At 49.4% G+C, this 21,360-nt stretch overlaps 2 long non-coding RNA genes across 4 annotated transcripts in view; one reads left to right on the top strand and one right to left on the bottom strand.

Moving 5' to 3' along the window:
- The window catches only part of LOC138847421 (uncharacterized), a 51,211-nt gene extending 33,668 nt beyond the window's left edge, over positions 1 to 17,543 (bottom strand). The window contains exons 1-2 of one of the 2 annotated variants that reach the window (XR_011385232.1): positions 17,444 to 17,543; positions 13,106 to 13,284 (exon numbers count right to left, since the gene is read on the bottom strand). This is a non-coding gene — a long non-coding RNA (uncharacterized lncRNA). Of the gene's footprint in view, positions 1 to 13,105; positions 13,285 to 13,428; positions 13,706 to 17,443 lie in introns of those variants that run through there. The other variant, XR_011385231.1, reaches the window with a different exon arrangement.
- LOC103345377 (uncharacterized) lies at positions 9,988 to 15,849 on the top strand. 2 transcript variants are annotated; one of them, XR_011385229.1, is made up of 3 exons: positions 9,988 to 10,076; positions 12,222 to 13,703; positions 15,387 to 15,849. It is a non-coding gene; the product is annotated as an uncharacterized lncRNA (long non-coding RNA). The 2 variants fall into 2 exon arrangements; XR_011385230.1 differs by lacking the exon at positions 15,387 to 15,849 and adding an exon at positions 13,871 to 14,344.
- Positions 17,544 to 21,360: the final 3,817 nt, after the last annotated feature.

Raw genomic sequence — 21,360 nt, 5'->3', positions numbered from 1 at the left:
GGCACTGTGGCTCACTAGTTTAATCCTCTGCCTGCAGTGCTGGGGAGGGGAGGGGAGAAGAGGGAAGAGGAGGAGAGGGGAGGGGAGGGGAGGAGAGGGAAGAGGAGGAGAGGGAACGGGAGGGGAGGGGAGGGGAGATGTGACCGCACTCTTAAATGCCCCCTCAGGAAGCCCCAAGCCTTCACTGCTCACAGTCTACTGATGTAAACCTGTGCATTGCAATTGCACCTGCCCATTCAGAACAAGAAATATCAAATTATCCCATGTTCACGTTTCAATTTCTTTCTAGAATGCTAGTCAGGAAAGGGAAATCAGAGTGAACAACACCATGGAGAACAGAATTTTCTCTACTGCTTGGTGGTAACTACAGATTTTTTTGCAGAAGAAGAAGAAAGAAGAAAGAAGAAAGAAGAAAGAAGAAAGAAGAAAGAAGAAAGAAGGAAGAAGGAAGAAGGAAGAAGGAAGAAGGAAGAAGGAAGAAGGAAGAAGGAAGAAGGAAGAAGGAAGAAGAAGAAGAAGAAGAAGAAGAAGAAGAAGAAGAAGAAGAAGAAGAAAGAAAAGTACCCTTTCACAGACATAATCCAATTTTTGCTCTGAACCCAAGGAGGTAGAGGATTTCCTTTTCTAAATTTAGAGAGAAGGAAGTGGGACCCCCCCCCCCGAGTTTGGGGGCACCTTCCAGCCTTGAGATGAGGACTTCAGTGGGAAGGGGCGGGGCATGCTTTCCATCTCTGTCTCTGGGTCCATGCACATAGCACTGCTGTGAATACACAAGGGTCCTAATCTCTCTGGGGCTCAGTCTTCTCATGCATGAAATGGGGACAATTCCAGTATTCATGGGCAGGACTGAGTGAGAACAAGCATCTGACTTGTTTATCCCATCATCTGGCAAACAGTAGGTACTCGTTCATGCCTACGTCCCTTCATTCTGTGAAGTTAGCCCACAGTTTGCACGCAGCTGCTATTGGTTCATTCCCAGTGCTGGGAATGTGTTCCACACTGGGAACACATCGCTCAGTGTTCTATGACTGAGCAGTTTCACATTGGCCACTATTGTAGACACGGTGCTCTGAACATTCCAGTCCCTGTGTAGTTATGGACATCAGTACACATCAATGTCAGGACTACACAGAAGAGATAAACTGTGAAATCCAAAGGGCGGGTGTAATCAATCCAAAGGGTGGGAGATATGAAGCCACAGGCTGTCAGAGTCTGGGATCAACTTATCCGACCACTGCCTCCACATCCCCCACACTAGATACTGATAACTTGCATTTTCAGCAGTCCTGGTGAAAGTGCAGTTGCATGATGTTGGGCTTTTGAGTCACATTCACGGAAGACGACTGAGGCTGGGCACCTTTCATTTGCTTTTGAGAAGCATGCTGTTGCGAAGCACCTATTCACATTTTTTCCCACTTTCTCTTGATTTTTCCTAGATATATATGTATATCTAGATATACATATATGTATATATGGGGGAAGCAAAAATGGAGCTGCTGGTGCTATATGCATATATGTATATCTACATATACATATATATCTAGGAAACAACATACATCTGTTGGATATGAGCATTTTTAAAGCCTTTTCCATTCTGTGGCTTACCATGTAACTCGTAATGGTGTTTTCCGATGGACACAAGTTCTTTGTTTTAACCAGACGTTTTTCCTGCGTGGTTAGCATCTTTTATCTCAGCTACATAATATTTGCCCATCCATACAATCATGAAATATTCTCCTTTATTTTGTCCTAAAATGAGGCTTATTGTTCTGCCTTGCAGAATGAGATCCACAATAAATCAAGAACTGATACGTGGATAGAATTGTAGGGCCAGGTTGGAGATTTCCATATGGGAAACAGACTGAGCATCGTTTCCTGAAAATCATGGCCAGAAACGGTCTTGGTTTTAATTTTCAAAAGTAGGCCGGCGCCGCGGCTCACTAGGCTAATCCTCCGCCTAGCGGCGCCGGCACACCGGGTTCTAGTCCCGGTCGGGGCGCCGGATTCTGTCCCGGTTGCCCCTCTTCCAGGCCAGCCCTCTGCTGTGGCCAGGGAGTGCAGTGGAGGATGGCCCAGGTGCTTGGGCCCTGCACCCCATGGGAGACCAGGAAAAGCACCTGGCTCCTGGCTCCTGCCATCGGATCAGCGCGGTGCGCCGGCCGCGGCGGCCATTGGAGGGTGAACCAACGGCAAAGGAAGACCTTTCTCTCTGTCTCTCTCTCTCACTGTCCACTCTGCCTGTCAAAAAAAATAAAAAAAAAAATAAATAAATAAATAAAAAAAAAATAAAAAAAAAAAAAAAGTAAGAAAAGGTCCCAGCACTGGGAATGAACCAATAACAGTTGCATGCAAATTGTGGGCTAACTTCACAGAATGAAGGGACGTAGGCATGAACGAGTACCTAATGTTTGCCAGATGATGGGATAAACAAGTCAGATGCATGTTCTCACTCAGTCCTGCCCATGAATACTGGAATTGTCCCCATTTCATGCATGAGAAGACTGAGCCCCAGAGACATTAGGATCCTTGTGTATTCACAGCAGTGCTATGTGCATGGACCAAGAGACAGAGATGGAAAGCATGCCCTGCCCCTTCCCACTGAAGTCCTCATCCCAAGGCTGGAAGGTGCCCCCAAACACCTACAATCATCTATTTCTTGGCACTCTGACATTTCCCGTGGATTAATTCTCCATGTGTTATGTGGTAAGAGAAAGCCGAGTTAGGCACAGATTGTGTTGTGTGCGTTGTGATGATGTGGTTATCAGTCACTTCTGTAACAGTCCTTACTCCTTTTCCATGTGTTATGTGGTAACAGGAAGCCGAGTTAGGCACAGATTGTGTTGTGTGCGTTGTGATGATGTGGTTATCAGTCACTTCTGTAACAGTCCTTATTCCTTCTCCCAGAGCAGTCACAACTTCCAGGAGCCCGATTGACTATGCTGCCTTTTTCCACACCATGACACAAAGCTGCATGGCCGGGCTTTGTCCCCTGACATGAGCACAGCCTGTGTCGCTGGCACCAGAGGTGTGTGCAGTGGAGGAGTAAAGCTATTTGGAAACAAATAGCACCAGCAGCTCCATTTTTGCTTCCCCCATAATTCGTATAAAAACATTCTAAAAGGCAGATTTTAACCTCATCAGTGCCCAGTCCAAACGGAAGTTCTCCCTATTGCCATATATTTGAAAACATAGTGGATGTAATGATCAATGCACCAAACAATGAGAACTATAACAAAAAGTCTCCTATCTGAAGCAGAAATTCATAAAGATGAAGAGATTCATTTCAAAGAGAGAAAAATTAGGCTCTTGAATTGCTCAATAATTAAATTAACGAAGGGAAACAAATCTTATCGACATATTGCAGGATTATAAAAAGTTCTGACTAACATCAAATGAAAATTTAACATAAAACTCTACAAATTCATATTAGTAACAAATTGGTTAATGAGTGTCATTTCCAAAAGTATTTAATCAGTAAACACACAAAACAAAATCCCCAGAAACCTCACAGCTCACATATGTCGGAATCTTCATAAAGACTTGGTCAAATTTGAAACAATCCCAAAAACTGACATCATACTACAAATAATAACAGGTAATACTGTGGTGTTTTTTCCTAAACTGTGATCAAGAGTGACAGATTTCCATCTACTAGGATGGAGGAAAGATTGCAATATATTTTTTTCTCTTTCTATACAAAAGATTATACAACTATTGTCGTAGCTAAATGATCGAAGCCTATACAGACAAAAATAATGAACTTGGAAAGAAAACACAGTATCGCCCCTTAGTGTCTGAAGGAAGAGTTCCAGCACTCCCCAAGGATACCAAAATCTGAACACGCTCAAGCCACTCCCACACCAGGGCACACGGGCAGACGAGCTGCACACATCACCTCTGGATTCCCCACCGCACCCAGTGCGAGGCGAATGCTGTGTGGGAGTGGGGAACCTTGTTTCTGCTCAGGGCCATCTGGACAGTTATGACGTCATGCACAGGCCATACAGAACTGCCAGCTTAAAAATTAGTCTGCTACAGATGTACCGAATTTTGAGTCCCTGCCAGCAGTTGCCTAGGCAGGACCAAACTCAGTGATTCCGTGGCCCTTACAGGCCCCTGGGCCGGACTTCCCCACTTCTGGTTTAGGGAATAATAGCAAGAAAGCAGTCTGTACATGTTGATGCAGTTACAATTATTTTTCAAATATTTTTAATCTGAGGTTGGCTCTGAGTGGATGCAGGTCATGGGGATACGAAGGGCCAACTGCACAACTCATATTTAATACGAGTTTCATTATCTGGCCCTGTGATGCCAGTGAGTGTGATATTTCTTGGATTTCTTAAATTGGTTTGGGGAAGTTTCTTTTCTAATTCTACATAAACATTGACTTTTGAACTGAAACTTTCTTATAATTTGTATTTTTTCACTTAAAGCAGGTCATAAACCTGCAGATGTTGCAGACCCCATAAAACAGGGATTGATACTTAGACCCATGCTCTCAGATCCTCCTGCTCCCTCACCACACTCCTTGCAAAGAAATTCTCTCTCCACCCCATTGTCCCAGGAGCCCTCAAACACTCAACACGTATGCTCCCAATGAATGGGTAAATCTTTTAAATTTATTACCAGAAGGGAGAAGATAATGTTTCTGGCAGTTTGTGGGTGAATTTGTGCCAAGGGTATAACCATGAAAGCACACAGTTCTGTACATCCCTAGGCTATATTCTGGAAACCACGAGCACTAAAGCATGTGGCCACAGGGGCTAGCATCGTGGCACAGCAGGTTAAGCCATTAAGCATCCCACATGGGCACTAGGGCTTGAGCTCCGGTTGCTCCACTGCCAATCCAGCTCCCTGCTAGAACACCTGGGAAACCAGCAGATGATGGCTCAAGTGTTGAGTATCTGCCACCCATGTGTGATACAAGGATGGAGTTCTGGGCTCCTGACTTCAGCCTGGCCTAGTCCTGGCTGTTGTGGCCATTTGGAGAGTGAACTAATAGATGAAAAATCTCTCTCTTGGTTAAAAAAAAAGGGGGCGGGGGCTGGCGCTGTCGTGCAGCAGGTTGACGCCCTGGCCTGGGGTGCTGGCATCCCATGTAGGTGCTGGTTCAGGTCCCAGCTGCCCAGCTTCCGGTCCGGTTCTCTGCTGTGGCCTGGGAGGGCAGTGGAGGGTGGCCCAGGTCCTTGGGTTCCTGCGCCCATGTGGGAGACCCGGAGGAAGCTCCTGGTTAAAAAGAAAAAAAAAAAAAAAAAAAAAAAAAAAAAAAAAAAAAAACCTCTCTCCCCCTCTTCCTCTAACTTGCCTTTCAAATTAATTATTTTTTAAAATAATGTGGCTGCTAGTCAGAGACAAGGATTACCCATAACTTTCTTAAATAAACTTGAAAACAGTGCTCAAGAGGACGACCAGAAGGGAGAAAATGTTGCAGGTGCACCGAGGACCCAGCACCCAGTCAGCAGGCGTGGCCAGAGAGCTGCCAGGCCATTGACTGGACCTGCTGCTGCCCAGGCTCCCCCCTGAGTCATCTGGAAGCTGTGGTTGTACGTGGCACTTGGTAGCATTTCAGTAAGAACTGTTTCTTTGAGGGGCCAGAACTGTGGTATAGTAAGTTAAGCCTCCGTCTGTGGTGCCAGCATCCCATATGGGCGCTGGTTTGAGTCTTGGCTGCTCCATTTTTTTTTTTTTTTTTGGACAGGCAGAGTGGACAGTGAGAGAGAAAGACAGAGAGAAAGGTCTTCCTTTTGCCGTTGGTTCACCCTCCAATGGCCGCCGCCGCCAGCGCGCTGCGGCCAGTGCACTGCACTGATCCGATGGCAGGAGCCAGGTACTTCTCCTGGTCTCCCATGGGGTGCAGGGCCCAAGCACTTGGGCCATCCTCCACTGCACTCCCGGGCCACAGCAGAGAGCTGGCCTGGAAGAGGGGCAACCGGGACAGAATCTGGTGCCCCGACCGGGACTAGAACCCGGTGTGCGGGCGCCGCAAGGTGGAGGATTAGCCTAGTGAGCCGTGGCACAGGCTGGCTGCTCCACTTCTGATATAGTTCCTGCTGATGGCCTGGGAAGGCAGTGGAAGATGGTGCTTGCATCCCTGCACCCACGTGGGAGACCTGGAAGAAGCTCCTGGCTTCAGATCAGCCCAGGTCATTGCAGCCATTTGGGGATTGAACCAGTGAATGGAAGACCTCTCTCTCTGCCTCTCAAATGAATAAATAAATCTTTAAAAAAAAAAAAAAAAAAAAAAAGAACCATTTCCTTGATTCCACAGGTGAGATCGAATTCTTGGGTCTTACAGACTCCTCTGCAGCAGAGATTCTTAACTTAGGGTCAAGGAAGCCCCTGAAATACAGGCATGGATGTGTTCCTCTGGAGCAGGACTGCTGTAGAATTCGTCACATTCTCCACAGTGTTGAAGGCGCCAGGAAACACTGAGGTCAATGAAGAGGCAGTAGTCCTGGGAACAATAACCCTATACCACCACCTACAGATGACAGCAAGGCAGCAGCAGAAGGGACCTGTGGGACAGCTCAGTGTGGCTGGACCAACACACACAGAGGTGGGGCCTACGATGGGACAAGGAGCAGTATTTGTCCTCCAGCTATCTTTTGTGGAACTCAAAAGACACAGGACAAAGGACTCCTTGTATTACCTGTTGCCAACCACTCACTCAACCAGCCAACATGAACTGAGGCCCTACTCTGTGCTGGGGGCTGGGGACCAGAGCTGCCCCAGAGTTCCCAGATAGTGGGTCCAGGTCAAGCCGCCTGTGGAGTTGCCCCATCTGTCTTCTCCAAGTTGTGTCCAACGCCCAGCACACAGGAGGAGCTCAACAAACAGCAACTTTTATGGGTAACATGACAACACTCACAGGATCTATCTCTGGCATCTAGAATTAGACAAAAGTCTCTGTCTGTTCACATCCTGTCCAGGTATATGCTGTGTGACACATAGCAGGTCATATCACCTCTTCCAAACTTGGTTTCCTTGTATGCGGGAAAGGAACCTACATCATCAGGGCCTGTGGGGGTCACAGCAGTTAATTTGTGAAAAGAGCCTGGTGCATGGTAGGTGTTCAACAGAGGATGGCATTGGCATCAGTGTCAGAGAGCCCTGGTGGACACTGTGGCCTGCACTGCACCTTCTGGGAACTCTCCAGAACTGGCTGGCCCCGGTTCCCAGGACTTCTTGCTCCCGTGTCTGTCTCTACCACGCTAGGCTCTCAGCAATGAGAAATGGCAGTGACATGGGTGGGTGCACAGCAGCATCTAGTGGAGGAGAAGGGAAATTGACAAAGTGACACAATGGCATTGGTAGCAGAAAGTGTTAAGCCTGGGACACAGGTTAGCACAGAAGCCAGGAAGGTGAGCTGCAGGTGCTGGGTACCTCCATAAAGAGGTAGAAGAGCTCCAAGGGCAACAACAAGGACCCCCATGTGCTAATGGGGGTTAGGGGGGTCTCGCTCCCTCTCTGTTGCCTCCCTGGGTGCTGGGTCTCTAGCTCCTGTGGGTGCAGAGGCACATCACTCATGTTGTACTTCATTTGCCTGGGTTCAGCCAAGAGTACTGCCTCTGCTGCTTCCAGATCCCAGGGCAGTCAGGGGCTCTGTCCCAGGGCACAGCCAAGGCATCCTCCCCAGGGCAGTCAGGGGCTCTGTCCCAGGGCACAGCCAAGGCGTCCTCCCCAGGGCAGTCAGGGGCTCTGTCCCAGGGCACAGCCAAGGCATCCTCCCCAGCTGTGGGCCACACATCAGCAGCCAGGCCTCACACTTTTCTGACAGCATCATCATTTATTGAATGCCTACTGTCTCCCAGAGCTCGCCATCCACAGCCTTTATCACCACAGCCTTCTAAGGCAAGGACTGCTAGTCCGATTGTTGGACAGAGGCTCAAAGAATCGAAGTGACTTGCCCAGAGTCACGCAGCTAAAATTCGGACTCAGGTATCTCAGAAATCAGCTCTTCCCAAATCACGATGCTGCCTCTCAAGAACACAAAGCAAATAAACAACCCACCACTGATCAGAGGACTTACTTGTGGGAATAAAGTCAGGGATGGAGAAAATCCTTCCCCTAAGGCAACTTCTAAATGTCCTGATCCCCTTGGACAGTATCTACTGGGCCCCGGAAGTCACAATCGTGTGGGTTCCGCTGCATTCCCTACAGCACCAAGCATGGGCTGGGCCCAGGCTGGACGAAGGACCTGGCCACAGGCCCCAACCCTCCCCTGGCCATGCCACTCCTGGTGCAGGGATGGAAGATTCTCCCAGGCTGGAGCAGAGATGTACCTGGGCCAAAGTGTAGACACAGGAGGCAGCAACTGTGATGTTCCAGGTATGACAGAAAACACAACAGGAGGAGCGACTGGCCCAGCAGGCACCATTAGGACCAAACAAGCCAGGACCCTAAGGCAGCTTCTCTCTGGATCTCTCCTCTGAAAAAGGTCCCCAAGCCCAGGCAGCCATATCTGTGACATGGAGGTTGTGGAAAGAGACAGAGAGGATGGAGAAGAGGAAGCAAAGCATGCATGAACAGAGACACACACACACACACTCACAAGGATAAAAACACAGCAAAACAATACTGTAGTATATTATGTGGATCCCCAAATTATGATGTTTGAGATACACATACATAAAACATTGGATTTTAAAGGTTGATTACAGGATATGTATAAAGCACTCCAGATTTTGAAAAATATGAATATATGCACAACAGTGAAATACAAGCTGAGCCCAAATCAAAGTCACTTTCCCCAACGTCATGATAAAAACTACCTCCCAGAATGCTGGAGTGATCCTGCCGGTATAGACTGTTAAAGAAAGCGTGGCCTTGCAATAGTCGACTTCCAGGTTGAGACAGGAGCATCTGTTTATGTGTACGAGTGACGCACAAGCACTGCAGGCTTCCAGTTCACGCATAGAAACCCTTTTTGTTCTCCTCCAACCTCCCCAGGCTTCCCCCCCACCGGTGTTTCTCTCATCTCCAAAGCAGGTTTGGAATCTTCAAAGCCATGTGTCCGGGGTTCAGCATCTTCTCCATCTCAGTAGACAGAGAGACTGGACTCTTTGAACCATGAAGTTCCTGACAAACTGCAGTGAGGAATTCATCGGCATTGGGATTTTTTTTATTATTATTATTAATCTCATCGGTGTGTATCTGTGACCTCCCAAATAGCCACGTGTGACTCTTTCCAGTGGCGGAAACACTCAAGCCTAACGCCATCTGTGCATGCAAGGTTAAGGCCGTCTTCTAAGGCATAACCAGGAAGTCAGAGTTCAGTTTGACTCTTCTTTTCTTGATTTCACAGGGTCACCACTTTAGGCCCCAGTCCTCACACTCTGGGAGATATTTTAAATCCCATGTGTCTTCCCTAAACTGTGCTTCACCATGAAGTTGTTGCAAGAAACCTCCAGCCCTTGATGAATTCATTCCCTCTTTCCTATGAGATTATGGGGAGCAGGGCCCACCCGGAAATAACACTTGGAGGGGCATGCACCCACACATAAACAGCAAGAGTTCCTGTGTCTGGAATTGTATTTTACGGGATGCTACTTATGGAGTCCTTCTCATTTATCTGCATTTTCTACATGATCTACCATGAACACAGATTGCAGACCACATAAGGAAGCCCAGGAGTGAGAAGCAACGTGAGAAGCTGCTACAAGGGCTTCAGCCCCCCTCACCCCGAGCAGAGGAGGACGAGTCTCTCTCTGTCCCTGTCCCTCTCTCCAGCACTTCAGCCCCTTAGAGAAAGAGAAGGTGTCCGCTACAGGGTGGGGCAGAGCAGAAAGGATTTATTCCAAGGTGCAAGCTGGCCTTGCAGAGATGGAGCCCATCAGGACCTGGTGAGACCCCTGGGGAAGGCTGGATGCCTTTGTGAGACACAACTCCCAGCTCCAAGAGGACTGGGAGGACGAGGTGCGTGTCCCCTCGCAGAGAATCCAGCAGCACTGTGGGTTCTGTTTCCATGGTGAGCTGGTTCTGGACGATGACTTTTGAAAACAGAAAGCATACCATTGTTGGAGAGAGGGCATCAGAGCACGCAGAGAGAGCACACTGGACAAGCCTAAGAGCACCAGGCAAGTGGATTTATGTAGGTGCAAGGCTTCCACACGTTACGTGGTTGGTAAGGCTCAACTCTAATTACACTGAAAAGTGTGGTTTACAGACTGTTATTCTCAGAGCTACTACCTGAAAACAGTTCCAAACACATCAGGACAAGATGGATCAACTGGGAAACCTTAAGTCCAGGAGACAGGGACAGAGCAGCCAAGAACACTCACAGGTTTGGGGTGAATGACGACTGATGCACAAGGTTTCATTTCTCTTGGGTAAAGACCTAGTGAGAGGATTGCCGGGTCCCATGGTTGGTTTGTCCCAGGCTGCTCTCTCCTCACTGGAGACCCCACCCTGTAAGGTCCTCAACACCCTGGGCTTTATTTCTAAGAGGCCTCCCCAGCACCCTGGGCAAAGGGCAGAAGACTGACAGGCACTGACCCCAAAGCTGCCACCTTGGGCAGGCCCTGTGGAACTTAGCCTGACATCTCAGCACTTCCTGCCCTTCTGCCTCAAGGGACCCCATCCTGCAGTGGCCCCCGTGAGGGAAGGCCGGCTGAATCTCCCAATAAGCCTGTCTCCCTCATGCCAAACACTTTCAACCACGAGCAGCAGCAGAGAGTTCCAGAACCAAGCCGCAGGCTTGTGCATACATCCCTGAGTGCCCGCCACACCCACCCCTTCCTCCCCAGGCTACGTCCCTTGCTCCATCTTTGAGCACAGAGAATCTCATGTTCCACAAATATCTCCCAGTAACGAGTCGATCTGTGGGATCTGCCTTTGGCTGAGTCAGCAGACAAGAACTCCAGCCTTGCTTCTTTCCGCAAAGACCTGACCTCGCCCAATTTGGCAATCACCTGAGCAGGCTTTGCTCCATAGTGCCCCCTGCTGGGGAGTGGGAACTTGGCAGGGGGCAGTCTGCTCTGTGCGTCTGGCAAGCAGGCATAAATTTTTATTTATGCAATTTTTATTTTTTATTTATTTGACTCACTCTTCAAACACCCACAGTCAACTGGGGCTGGGCCAGGGCTGAAACCAGGAGCTAGGAGCATAACTGAGGTCTTCTATGTGGGTGGAAGGAACTGAATTACTTGTGTCACCACCAGTGTCTCCCAGGGTCTGCATCAGCAGGAAGCTGGAATCAGGAGCTGGAGCCAGGATTGAACCAAGGTATTCTGATGGGATGCATCTCAATGGGCACCTTAAACACGAGGCTAAGTGCGCTCCCTGTGATTATAGTTTGATCAACATTGCCAGTACTAAAGTACATTGGAAACACATAGCAAATCTCTTCCCCAAATAAGTTCCTCTCCCAACTTAAATAACAAAATGGTCTTATTTTGTAATATTCTATCAATGCAGTCCCTGAACTAAAAATAAGAGATTTTCGTTTTATGAAAAATCAGTCATGAGTGCCTTTGACAGAAAAATATTGGAGAATTAGAAGTTAATGGAGGCCGGCACCGCGGCTCAATAGGCCAATCCTCCACCTAGCAGCAGCGGCACACCGGGTTCTAGTCCCGGTCGGGGCACCAGATTCTGTCCCAGTTGCTCCTCTTCCAGGCCAGCTCTCTGCTGTGGCCTGGGAGTGCAGTGGAGGATGGCCCAAGTGCTTGGGCCCTGCACCCACATGGGAGACCAAGAGAAGCACCTGGCTCCTGCCTTTGGATCAGCACAGTGCGCCGGCCGCAGTGCGCCGGCCGCAGTGGCCATTGGAGGGTGAACCAACGGCAAAAGGAAGACCTTTCTCTCTGTCTCTCTCTCTCACTGTCCACTCTGCCTGTCAAAAAAAAAAAAAAAAAAAAAAAAAAAAGAAGTTAATGGAGACCCTATGAGACATAGAGGAGGCTTGGGTAGTTGAGTCACTTCCACCCACATGGAAGACCTGGATTCAGTTCCTGGCTCTGTACCCAGCTCAACTCTGGCTGTTGTAGGCACTTGAGGAGTGAATCAGTGGATGGGAACAAGCTCTCTGCCTGCCTGCCTGCCTGCCTCTCTCTCTCTCTCTCTCTCTCTCTCTCTCTGTATCTCTCTCTCTTTATCTCTCTATCTCCCTGACTCTCCAATTAAATTTTTAAAAAGAAAATTTCCCCAGGAAAACACATCAAAGTAAAGTGGGAACCCATAATTGGACCCAAAAAATATCACTTTATTGTGTCTACTTTCAGAATCCCATGGGCCACAATGGCAAGATGTACCCCTGATATGCATGGCTCAGACACAGGGGCATCCACTCCTCCACTGAATGGAAGTTCAACACCTGCATTCTCATCACCACTAAGCCCTGGTCTTGGAGGTCAGGACGCACAACCTCAGGCTCCTCCTAAAAGCCAACCAGCACACAACTGTTCCTAGTCACAATGCTTTGCAAGCCTTCGGGGAAGGAAGGGGTGGGCTTCCTGCTAAAGCAAGTAAGGATTTCCATCTACAGGATTCAACTGCAGTCAGCAAAGAACAAATCTCCTACCTTCTCCACCGCCTTGGAGCAAGTCTGGGAGAAGAAAAGGCCACACAAGTTGGGGTTTGCAGAGATTCACTCTCTGTAAAGACCCTCTATGTCTCCCACTTCTTAACACCATTTACAGCCTATGCCAAAGTTTACTGATGTCCAACCTTGACTATTTGTACTGTTTGGGGACACTTTCTTGAGCTCTTATGCCATTTGTGTTTCAAAAAAAAAAAAAAAAAACATTAATTAAACCACAGCCCTCATGACTTCTCCAAAAAATATATCTTACAAATTTCTACCCATTTTAAAACAGGATAGTTCTAAAAACTACCCTCTAAAAGTTGTGTGAAAAGTAGATGACTGTGAACCAAATCATGGAAGTCCTGGATCTGCTTGGACTCAGACAATTGCAGGAATCTTTGGCAGGCAGGCCTACCCAGAGTCACCGCTCGTGGAAACCCCTGGGGGCACCTAGGAGCGTGGAACTGAGCTTTAGCCACGTCAAAGTCTAGAAAGTTCTAGTGAATGATCCATCTCTAAAGATAACTGTTTGCTGAGAGCAGACCGGGTTCTCAGGGGGTGTCTGGCAGGATAACCACTCACCTTTGCAAAGTGCACAAGGAATGCGCCTCCTCCACTCGCCTCTCTGATTGTGGCAACACAAAAGCCACCGTCCCAGGTCATGTAAGAAGCACACAGGTCATCACAACTCTGCTCATTTTTCACCGCTTGTCCAAACACGGGCCCAAACTGGCTCTGTGGTACCACTCACCTCACCGTGTCTGCAGGAGGGCAGGAAGTACGTTAGAATTATGCACCAAGCTCAAAGACTCACCTTTACAAATGGAAAGCTCCAAGGAGGGAAAACCGAATGGCCTGGCCTTCTGTCCGCTCCCCTAAAATGCAGCCAAATCAGCAGCACATACCCCGAGAACCCTGCAAAGTACATCAGGGAAAGCGGTACAAAGAAAGGACGAATTCCCAAGTCAGCTCCGTGTCATTTTGCATTTCAGAGAAAATGAAAGGAAAGGATAAACGCAAATTAGTGCTCCAGAGTTTGGGAAAAACAAAGATAGCAAACCCCAAAGCTTTCCTTTGACAGATAAGAAAACTGGAAAACAGGAAGTTCCCTGGTAGATGAGAAGCTAAGGAAAACCCCCTACAGGTCACAGCTTCGTGGCTTTTTCCTAAGCCTGACGAGGTAAGTTTTTTAAGTTTCTAAACCTTTCCCCAAGAAACTTAAGGATGTTTATTTTGGTGCAAAACGATTTGAGCAGCTGGCGCTGTGATTCAGTAGGTTAATCCTCCACCTGTGGCGCTGGCATCCCATATGGGCGCCAGTTCTAGTCACAGCTGCTCCTCTTCCAGTCCAGCTCTCTGCTGTGGCCTGGGAAAGCAGTGGAGGATGGCCCAACTCCTTGGGGACCTGCACCCGTGTGGGAGACCCAGAGGAAGCTCCTGGATCCTGGCTTGCGGCCATTTGCAGAGTGAACCAACGGAAGGAAGACCTTTCTCTCTGTTTCTCCCTCTCACTGTCTGTAACTCGACCTCTGAAATAAATAAAATCTTTGAAAAAAAATGATTTGAAATCCATGTATACTTTTTTTCTTAATATACATGTTTCATCAACTTTTTGAAGCCCCCTCATAGGCATGGATTTCCGATTTTTCAAAATAAAGCAAACTTATTATCTTTTTTTAAAGATTTATTTATTTATTTGCAAGTCAGAGTTACACAGAGAGAGGAGAGGCAGAGAGAGAGAAAGAGAGAGATAGGTCTTCCATCAGATGGTTCACTCCCCAGTTGGCCGCAACAGCCAGAGCTGCGCCGATCTGAAGCCAGGAACTTATTCCGGGTCTCCCACATGGGTGCAGGGACCCAAGGACTTGGGCCATCTTCTGCTGCTTTCCCAGGCCAAAGCAGAGAGCTGGATTGGAAGTGGAGCAGCCGGGTCTCGATCGGCGCCCATATGGGATGCCGGCACTTCAGGCTAGGGCATTAACCCACTGCTCCACAGCGCTGGCCCCGAAACTTATAATCTTTTAATTACATTTTCCATGAATGTTTAAAAGTACCCTTGGATTTGATTTATGAACTTGTTTCAGAAGTAAAAGAAAAAGGCTTGCTAAAATCCATCTCAGAGTATAACAGAAACCCATTACTGACATTGTGAATTACCTGTGATTAATCTTGTAAATAATATTTGCAGGGCTAGCATTATAGCACTTGTAACACTGGCATCCCATATGAGCACCCACTGGAGTCCCAGCTGCTCCACTTCTATCCAGCTTCCTACTAATGCACCTGGGAGAACAGCAGATGGCCCAAGTACTTGGGCCACTGCCATCCACATGGGAGACCTGGCCAGGCTCCTGGCCCAGCCCCAGCTATTGCAGCCATTTGAGAAGTGAATCAGCAAATGCAAGATCTCTTCTCTCTCTCTCTATCCCTCCATCCCTCTATCCCTCTCCCCCTCCCCCACCCGCCTTTCAAATAAATCTTTGAAAACTAAAAAAAAAAAAAAAAAAAAACAACTTTAAAAAATGATGTTTGTTAGGGCTGACACAATGGTGTAGTAGGCAAAGCTGCCGCCTGCAGTGCCAGCATCCTATGTGGGTGCCGATTCTAGTCCCCGCTGCTCCTCTTCCGATCCAGCTCTCTGCTATGGCCTGGGAAAGCAGCAGAAGATGGTCCAAGTCCTTGGGCCCCTGCACCCATGTGGGAGACCCAGAAGAAGCTCCTGGCTTCGAATCAGCAAAACTCCAGCAGTTGAGGCCACCTGGGGAGTGAACCAGCATATGGAAGGCCTCTCTCTCCTTCTCTCTCCCTCTCTGTAACTCTGCCTTTCAAATAAATAATTTTTAAAAAATCATATTTGCATAAGAATTCCAGGAGCCTGCTGAAAGGAATGACTAGGAATGGCCGACCTCACACCCAGCTGAGGAGAAGGATACAACCATCAACTACAGATGGCCGAGCTCCTTATCAAGAACCTGGCTAATGCCCTGGGTCCCCTGGACTGACCAACACCAGAACAAAGCCTGAAGAGCTGCTTAATTATCGATCGGCCTCATTTTTTCCTCACCTCCACCTGAAGCTACCCTTTCCCTTGAAAAACCCTTTTTTGCTGGCTTGTTGGGAGGGAAAGAACACATTTTGGATCTGGAAATCACTCTCTCCCCCAGACTACTGGCTTCTTGACATAAAGCCTTCCTCTTACGGCCTCTCCTCTCTGGTGAGCTGGCTGTCCAGGAGTGAGCAGCAGAGCCTGATTATTGCAGAGCATAACAACACCAAGGAAAACAGACTCCAAATAATTCTGAATAAATGTTGCTACGTGTCCTTTATTTTTCCCCCAGCTATTTCGATTCAATCTTAGAAATGTTGCCAATTTTGGTCATTTTCCTGTTTACTGAGAAATTCTATACTAAAAAGCCTGGCAGTTACACTTCCATGGTTCCAATAACTTTCAGAACTGACTGGCACGGATCCAAATAGTTGAGCCATCACCTGCTGCCTCCCAGGGCACACACGTTAGCAGGAAGCTGGAATTAAAAATGAAAGCAGGACTTGAACCCAGGCCCTCTGATATGAGATATGAGTGTCCCAAGTGGTAGCTTAAATGCTGTCCCAGACACCAGGCCTGGATTAAAAAAAAAAAAAAAAAAAAAAAAAAAAAAAAAAGACAGAAAGCAATTGTGAATATTGAAGTATACTGAGCCAAATCTCAGAAAGCATGGCTCATCCCCAAGCTTTACTCCCGATTGAAAACTCTTAGGCTGGCACCGCGGCTCACTAGGCTAATCCTCCGCCTGTGGCACCAGCACCCCGGGTTTTAGTCCCAGTTGGGGCACTGGATTCTGTCCTGGTTGCCCCTCTTCCTATCCAGGTCTCTGCTGTGGCCCGGGAGGGCAGTGGAGGATGGCCCAAGTCCTTGGGCCCTGCACCGGCGTGGGAAACCAGGAGAAGCACCTGGCTCCTGGCTTCGGATCGGCGTGATGAGCCTGCCGCAGCGGCCATTGTGGGGGTGAACCAATGGAAAAGGAAGACCTTTCTCTCTGTCTCTCTCTCTCACTGTCCACTCTGCCTGTCAAAAAAAAAAAAAAAAAAAAAAACTCTTAGGGGTAAGATGGAGAATTATGTGCTCAAGAACAGGAGGGCCGGCACCGCGGCTCACTAGGCTAATCCTCCGCCTGCAGCGCTGGCACCCTGGGTTCTAGTCCCAGTTGCTCCTCTTCCAAGCCAGCTCTCTGCTGTGGCCTGGGAGTGCAGTGGAGGATGGCCCAAGTGCTTGGGCCCTGCACCCGCATGGGAGACCTGGAGGAAGCACCTGGCTCCTGCCTTCGGATCGGTGCAATGCACCAGCCATAGCGGCCATTTTGGGGGTGAACCAAAGGAAAAAAGACCTTTCTCTCTCTCTCTCACTAACTCTGTCAAAAAAAAAAAAAAAAGAACAGGAAACACCACACACAAAACACTATATATATGATATATACACACATATATACACACATGCACACACACGCATATATGGAGAGGGCTACAGTAACATACAGTGATACACATGTCTACACATGCAATGCCATACATACAGCTCTCGCCCCCGGTGACCTGGCTGTCCACGGTGGGCCGGTAACGATCGTATCGCTGTATCCGTCACCAGTCGTCAACACGCCACTACACCTCCTACCTCACCACCATTGCTCTGTCGCTGTACCTGTCACTACGCTCCACCGCGTGTGTCACCGCGCATCCCAGCGCGCGGCGCGGGACTACACACCCACACGCCCGGTGGACGCTGCCCGCACACACGGACAGTCCTCCGCCACAAGGGCCGGGCCACAGCACTTTCTAGTCAGTAAGGCCTCGAGGGACTGGAAACTCAAGAAAACTGTTCCCCCAGCGCGTCCCGCGAACTCCTCCAGCGACGGCCCAGCTTACCGGGCCGAGGCGTCTGAGGCGACGTCACGGCTGAGAAGACCCGGGCCCCCTGCCAAGGGAAGCCGTGAGGAAAGCCGCCAGCTGCGCCTGAAGGGCAGGCTCCGCCCCTCGGCTCCACGGGGCCCAACCAGGGCCGGAGGGAGGGAGTAGCCACGCCCACTTCCGGGAGGGTGAGCCCGCCCTCCACCCTGTGCTGCGCGCTCCCTAGCGCCCCCTCTGGCTGCGGTGAGTGATGCAGGTAGGGGATCCAGGTGAGCCGTACTCAAGCACTTGCAATCTGGTGATTGGTTTAAGTCATTCGCGGGAGGGAAGGAACCATGCCACCCCTTCTGGATGTGTTCTTGACGTGTTCTTAGAGCTTTGCACGCGGAACCCCTAGGCTCTACAGGGGCGCGTCCCCTCGCTGCGTGAAGATTTCCCCAGAAGACCTAATTACCGGAACTTCGCCCATTCCGAGCCCAATCACTGCCCCTCCAGCTCTTTATCCAGCCCCCTGGCTCCACTTAAAACTTGCCCCCGCCCCAGGGCCAGCGCTGTGGCGCAAGGGGTTAAAGCCCTGGCCTGAGGCGCCGGCATCCCATATGGGCACCAGTTCGAGACCCGCCTGCTCCACTTCCGATCCAGCTCTCTGCTATGGCCTGGGAAAGCAGTGGAAGATGGCCCAAGTCCTTGGGCCCCTGCACCCACGTGGGAGACCAGGAAGAGGCTCCTGGCTTCGGATCCACACAGCTCCAGCTGTTGCAGCCAACTGGGGAGTGAACCATCGGATGGAAGACCTCTCTCTTCCTCTCCTCTCTCTGTGTAACTCTGACTTTCAAATAAATGAATCTTTAAAAGGAAAAAAAAAAAAAAAAAAAAAAAAAAACTTGCCCCCTGCACCACAAAACCATGCACTCCATTTCCAGAAGGCCTGCTCAGGGACCCAGAATCCTATGCTGTTTCTCAGAGCCCAGCCCACTGCGCATATCCCAACACTTCTCTGTGCTTTTTTTTTTTAATGTAGTAGACATCCAAATGGCTATAAAGTGATGTCTCCTAGTGGATTTGATTTGTATTTAATCACTTATGTTAAGCACCTTTTTCATGGGCTTTTTGGCCACCCGTGTATCTTCCTTGTTCAATACCTTTGCCCATGTTTAAATTGAGTTGTTGGATTTTGTAGTTGTTGAGTTGTAGGAATTCTTTATATATTGTGAATTTTAATTCCGGGAATGTTAATTCCAGGAATCAGACATGGAGTGAGCTCCTCCTGAGTGGCTTTAGTGCACAGAAGGCCCCGCCTCCCTCCTGATTCACACCCTTTTGATCCAATCCGATAAAGGACTGTTTTGCTGATAAGAGGGAAGTTCCACATGCAAGGCAGAGCGCATGGTAGATAGTTGCGCTTTGTGATTCTAGCCTAGCTCTCCAATATCATGTCCGTGTAGGACAAGACCTGGAATTTGGGCAGAAACATTTGAAACAAAATATTTGGTGGAAATATTAATGTTTGTGCTTCAAACACCTTTTGCTCACAATGTAAAAACAACCTCATCATTAGATCAAGGACATTACTGAACCTGATGGATTTTCAAGACGCGCCCTCACCAGCCCACAGCTGCTCCTTCATAAGAGGTTTCCTCCACAGCTGTGAGGCTGGTATTGAGCACTTCTGTAAACAGATCCAAGCCCTGTTGCAGTCAGCCATCCAAGGCCCTCATTGTTCTTCCTTGTGAGTCTTCATATCAAAAGTGAACGATTGCGGCGCCGGCACCCCGGGTTCTAGTCCCGGTCAGGGCGCCGGATTCTGTCCCGGTTGCCCCTCTTCCAGGCCAGCTCTCTGCTGTGGCCCGGGAGTGCAGTGGAGGATGGCCCAAGTGCTTGGGCCCTGCACCCGCATGGGAGACCAGGAGAAGCACCTGGCTCCTGCCATCCCATCGGCGCGGTGCGCCGGCCACAGCGGCCATTGGAGGGTGAACCAACGGCAAAGGAAGACCTTTCTCTCTGTCTCTCTCTCTCATGGTCCACTCTGCCTGTCAAAAAAAAAAAAAAAAGTGAATGATCGGGGCCGGCACAGTGGCACAGCGGGTTAACACCCTGGCCTGAAGCGCCGGCATCCCATATGGGTGCCAGTTCCCATCCAGCTCTCTGCTGTGGCCTGGGAAAGCAGTAGAAGATGGCCCAAGTCCTTGGGCCTCTGCACTCACATGGGAAACCCTGAAGAAGCTCCTGGCTCCTGGCTTCAGATCAGCACAGCTCTGGCTGTTGCAGCCAATTGAGGAGTGAACCAGAAGATGGAAGACCTCTCTCTCTCTCTCTCTGCCTCTCCTCTCTGTATAACTCTGACTTTCAAATAAATAAATAAAATCTTTTTTTTAAAAAAAGTGAATGATCATTTTTACATTCTTACTAATTTCCTTAAATCACAACTTATATAAAAGGAGATGTATTTCTGTTTTGTCTTTTTAAATCTTCAAAAGAGTTCTCTTATGAGTTTAGATGATTCACAGGTGATTGGAGTTTCAAGAAAAGGAAAAATTTAAATCGAAAGTGGTGGTTGGGGGGAGGAGATTGGATTATGCAATTCTGTGATTGGGTTATATTCTTTTGCATTTTGCATTTCCTGGTAGCCAAGAAATGCTGCTGACTGATTGTTTCCAATGAAAGCAAAGACAGATCATCAACTCTCAAGTCCTATTCTGATAAAGGAAAACTGAAATAAATACACCTGTAATCAGCACTGTGAAAACTACTTTGTTAGGGGCCCTTGCGTGTGACACTTGTCCAGATGCTTGTAGGCAGGGCCCCAACAGCGTGAGGAGCTGGGATAAAGCACAGCCCAGGGTAGGCAAAGGGGTCTCAGCTCCCCAGAGATGGGCCGATGAACGCCTCCCTCTCAGATCGGGATCTTCCGCAACTCGCTGGTTATTTATCTGTCAGGCCCTCAGTTTCCCTGATTCGATGTGTCTGAGCCTTCAGAGAAACAGAAGGGGCAGGTGTTTGGCATGCAGTTAAGATGCCCAGGTCCCATATCAGCTGGATTGTGTGCTGTGGCCGCTGACTCCGGCTTTCTGATAAAACATGCCCTTGGAAGCAGCAGGCCAGGGCTCAGAGAGCTGGGTCCCTGCCACCACGTGGGAGACCAGAGAGGTCAGCTGGAGTCCAGGATGGACGACGGAAATAACCGCCCACGAAGACGGCAGGACGCGGAGCCAGAGGGCGGACAGGGCGTCGTCTGCTCTGCGGCTCTCCAGCTCACAGGGCCCTGCGGAGAAGGCCCGCGCCAGCCCACGGCCCCGCGCGTGCGGAGGCAGAGCCGGCTCACGGACTGCGTGGCGCTGATCCCAGCTGTGGGCGCCTGGCTTTGTTCCACCGACGGCGGCTGTGTCCTGCTGGGCTGGGACCCGGGCTGCGTTCCTGACCCGGGGGGTCAGGATGAGTGTGGCGGGGAGGGTCGCCTGCGGCTGGCCTCGGTGTCCTGGCCCTTGTACCAGGAGGGCACTCGAGGGCGACTGTCCCGGGTTGTTCGCCTTGACAGCCGGCAGGGGGCGCAGCATGCCCTTCTCCTGCCTGCCAGCTTGGGGGGCCTTGGCACGAATGGAGTCACGCCCCCGACACTGCGAGCACGCCCCCCGGAAATGCTGCTCGTGGGTTACTGTCAGCCAATAAAAAAAAGGCTTCTGTTTAAGGTATATCATGAGACATTTTGATAGCAGCATGCATTGCGAATTGATGGCCAAGGTGCAACTAACTCACATGTCCATCACCTGTACAATTACTGCTTTCTTATTGGTGGGAGAGGGGGATTAAGACACTGAAGATTGCTCTCTTGAGAATGTCAAGGGTAGGACAGTATGGTCACCTGTGTCCCTTACACCTCCAGAACCTCGCCACCCTCTACACTTGACACTCAGAACCCACAGAGCTGAACATCTCGT

This window comes from Oryctolagus cuniculus, chromosome 21 (genome assembly GCF_964237555.1).
Source record: "Oryctolagus cuniculus chromosome 21, mOryCun1.1, whole genome shotgun sequence".
In the NCBI taxonomy this organism is placed as follows: Eukaryota; Metazoa; Chordata; class Mammalia; order Lagomorpha; family Leporidae; genus Oryctolagus; species Oryctolagus cuniculus.
The sequence above is the reverse complement of the archived record's forward strand: the minus strand, read 5'-3'. Positions and strand labels throughout refer to the sequence as shown.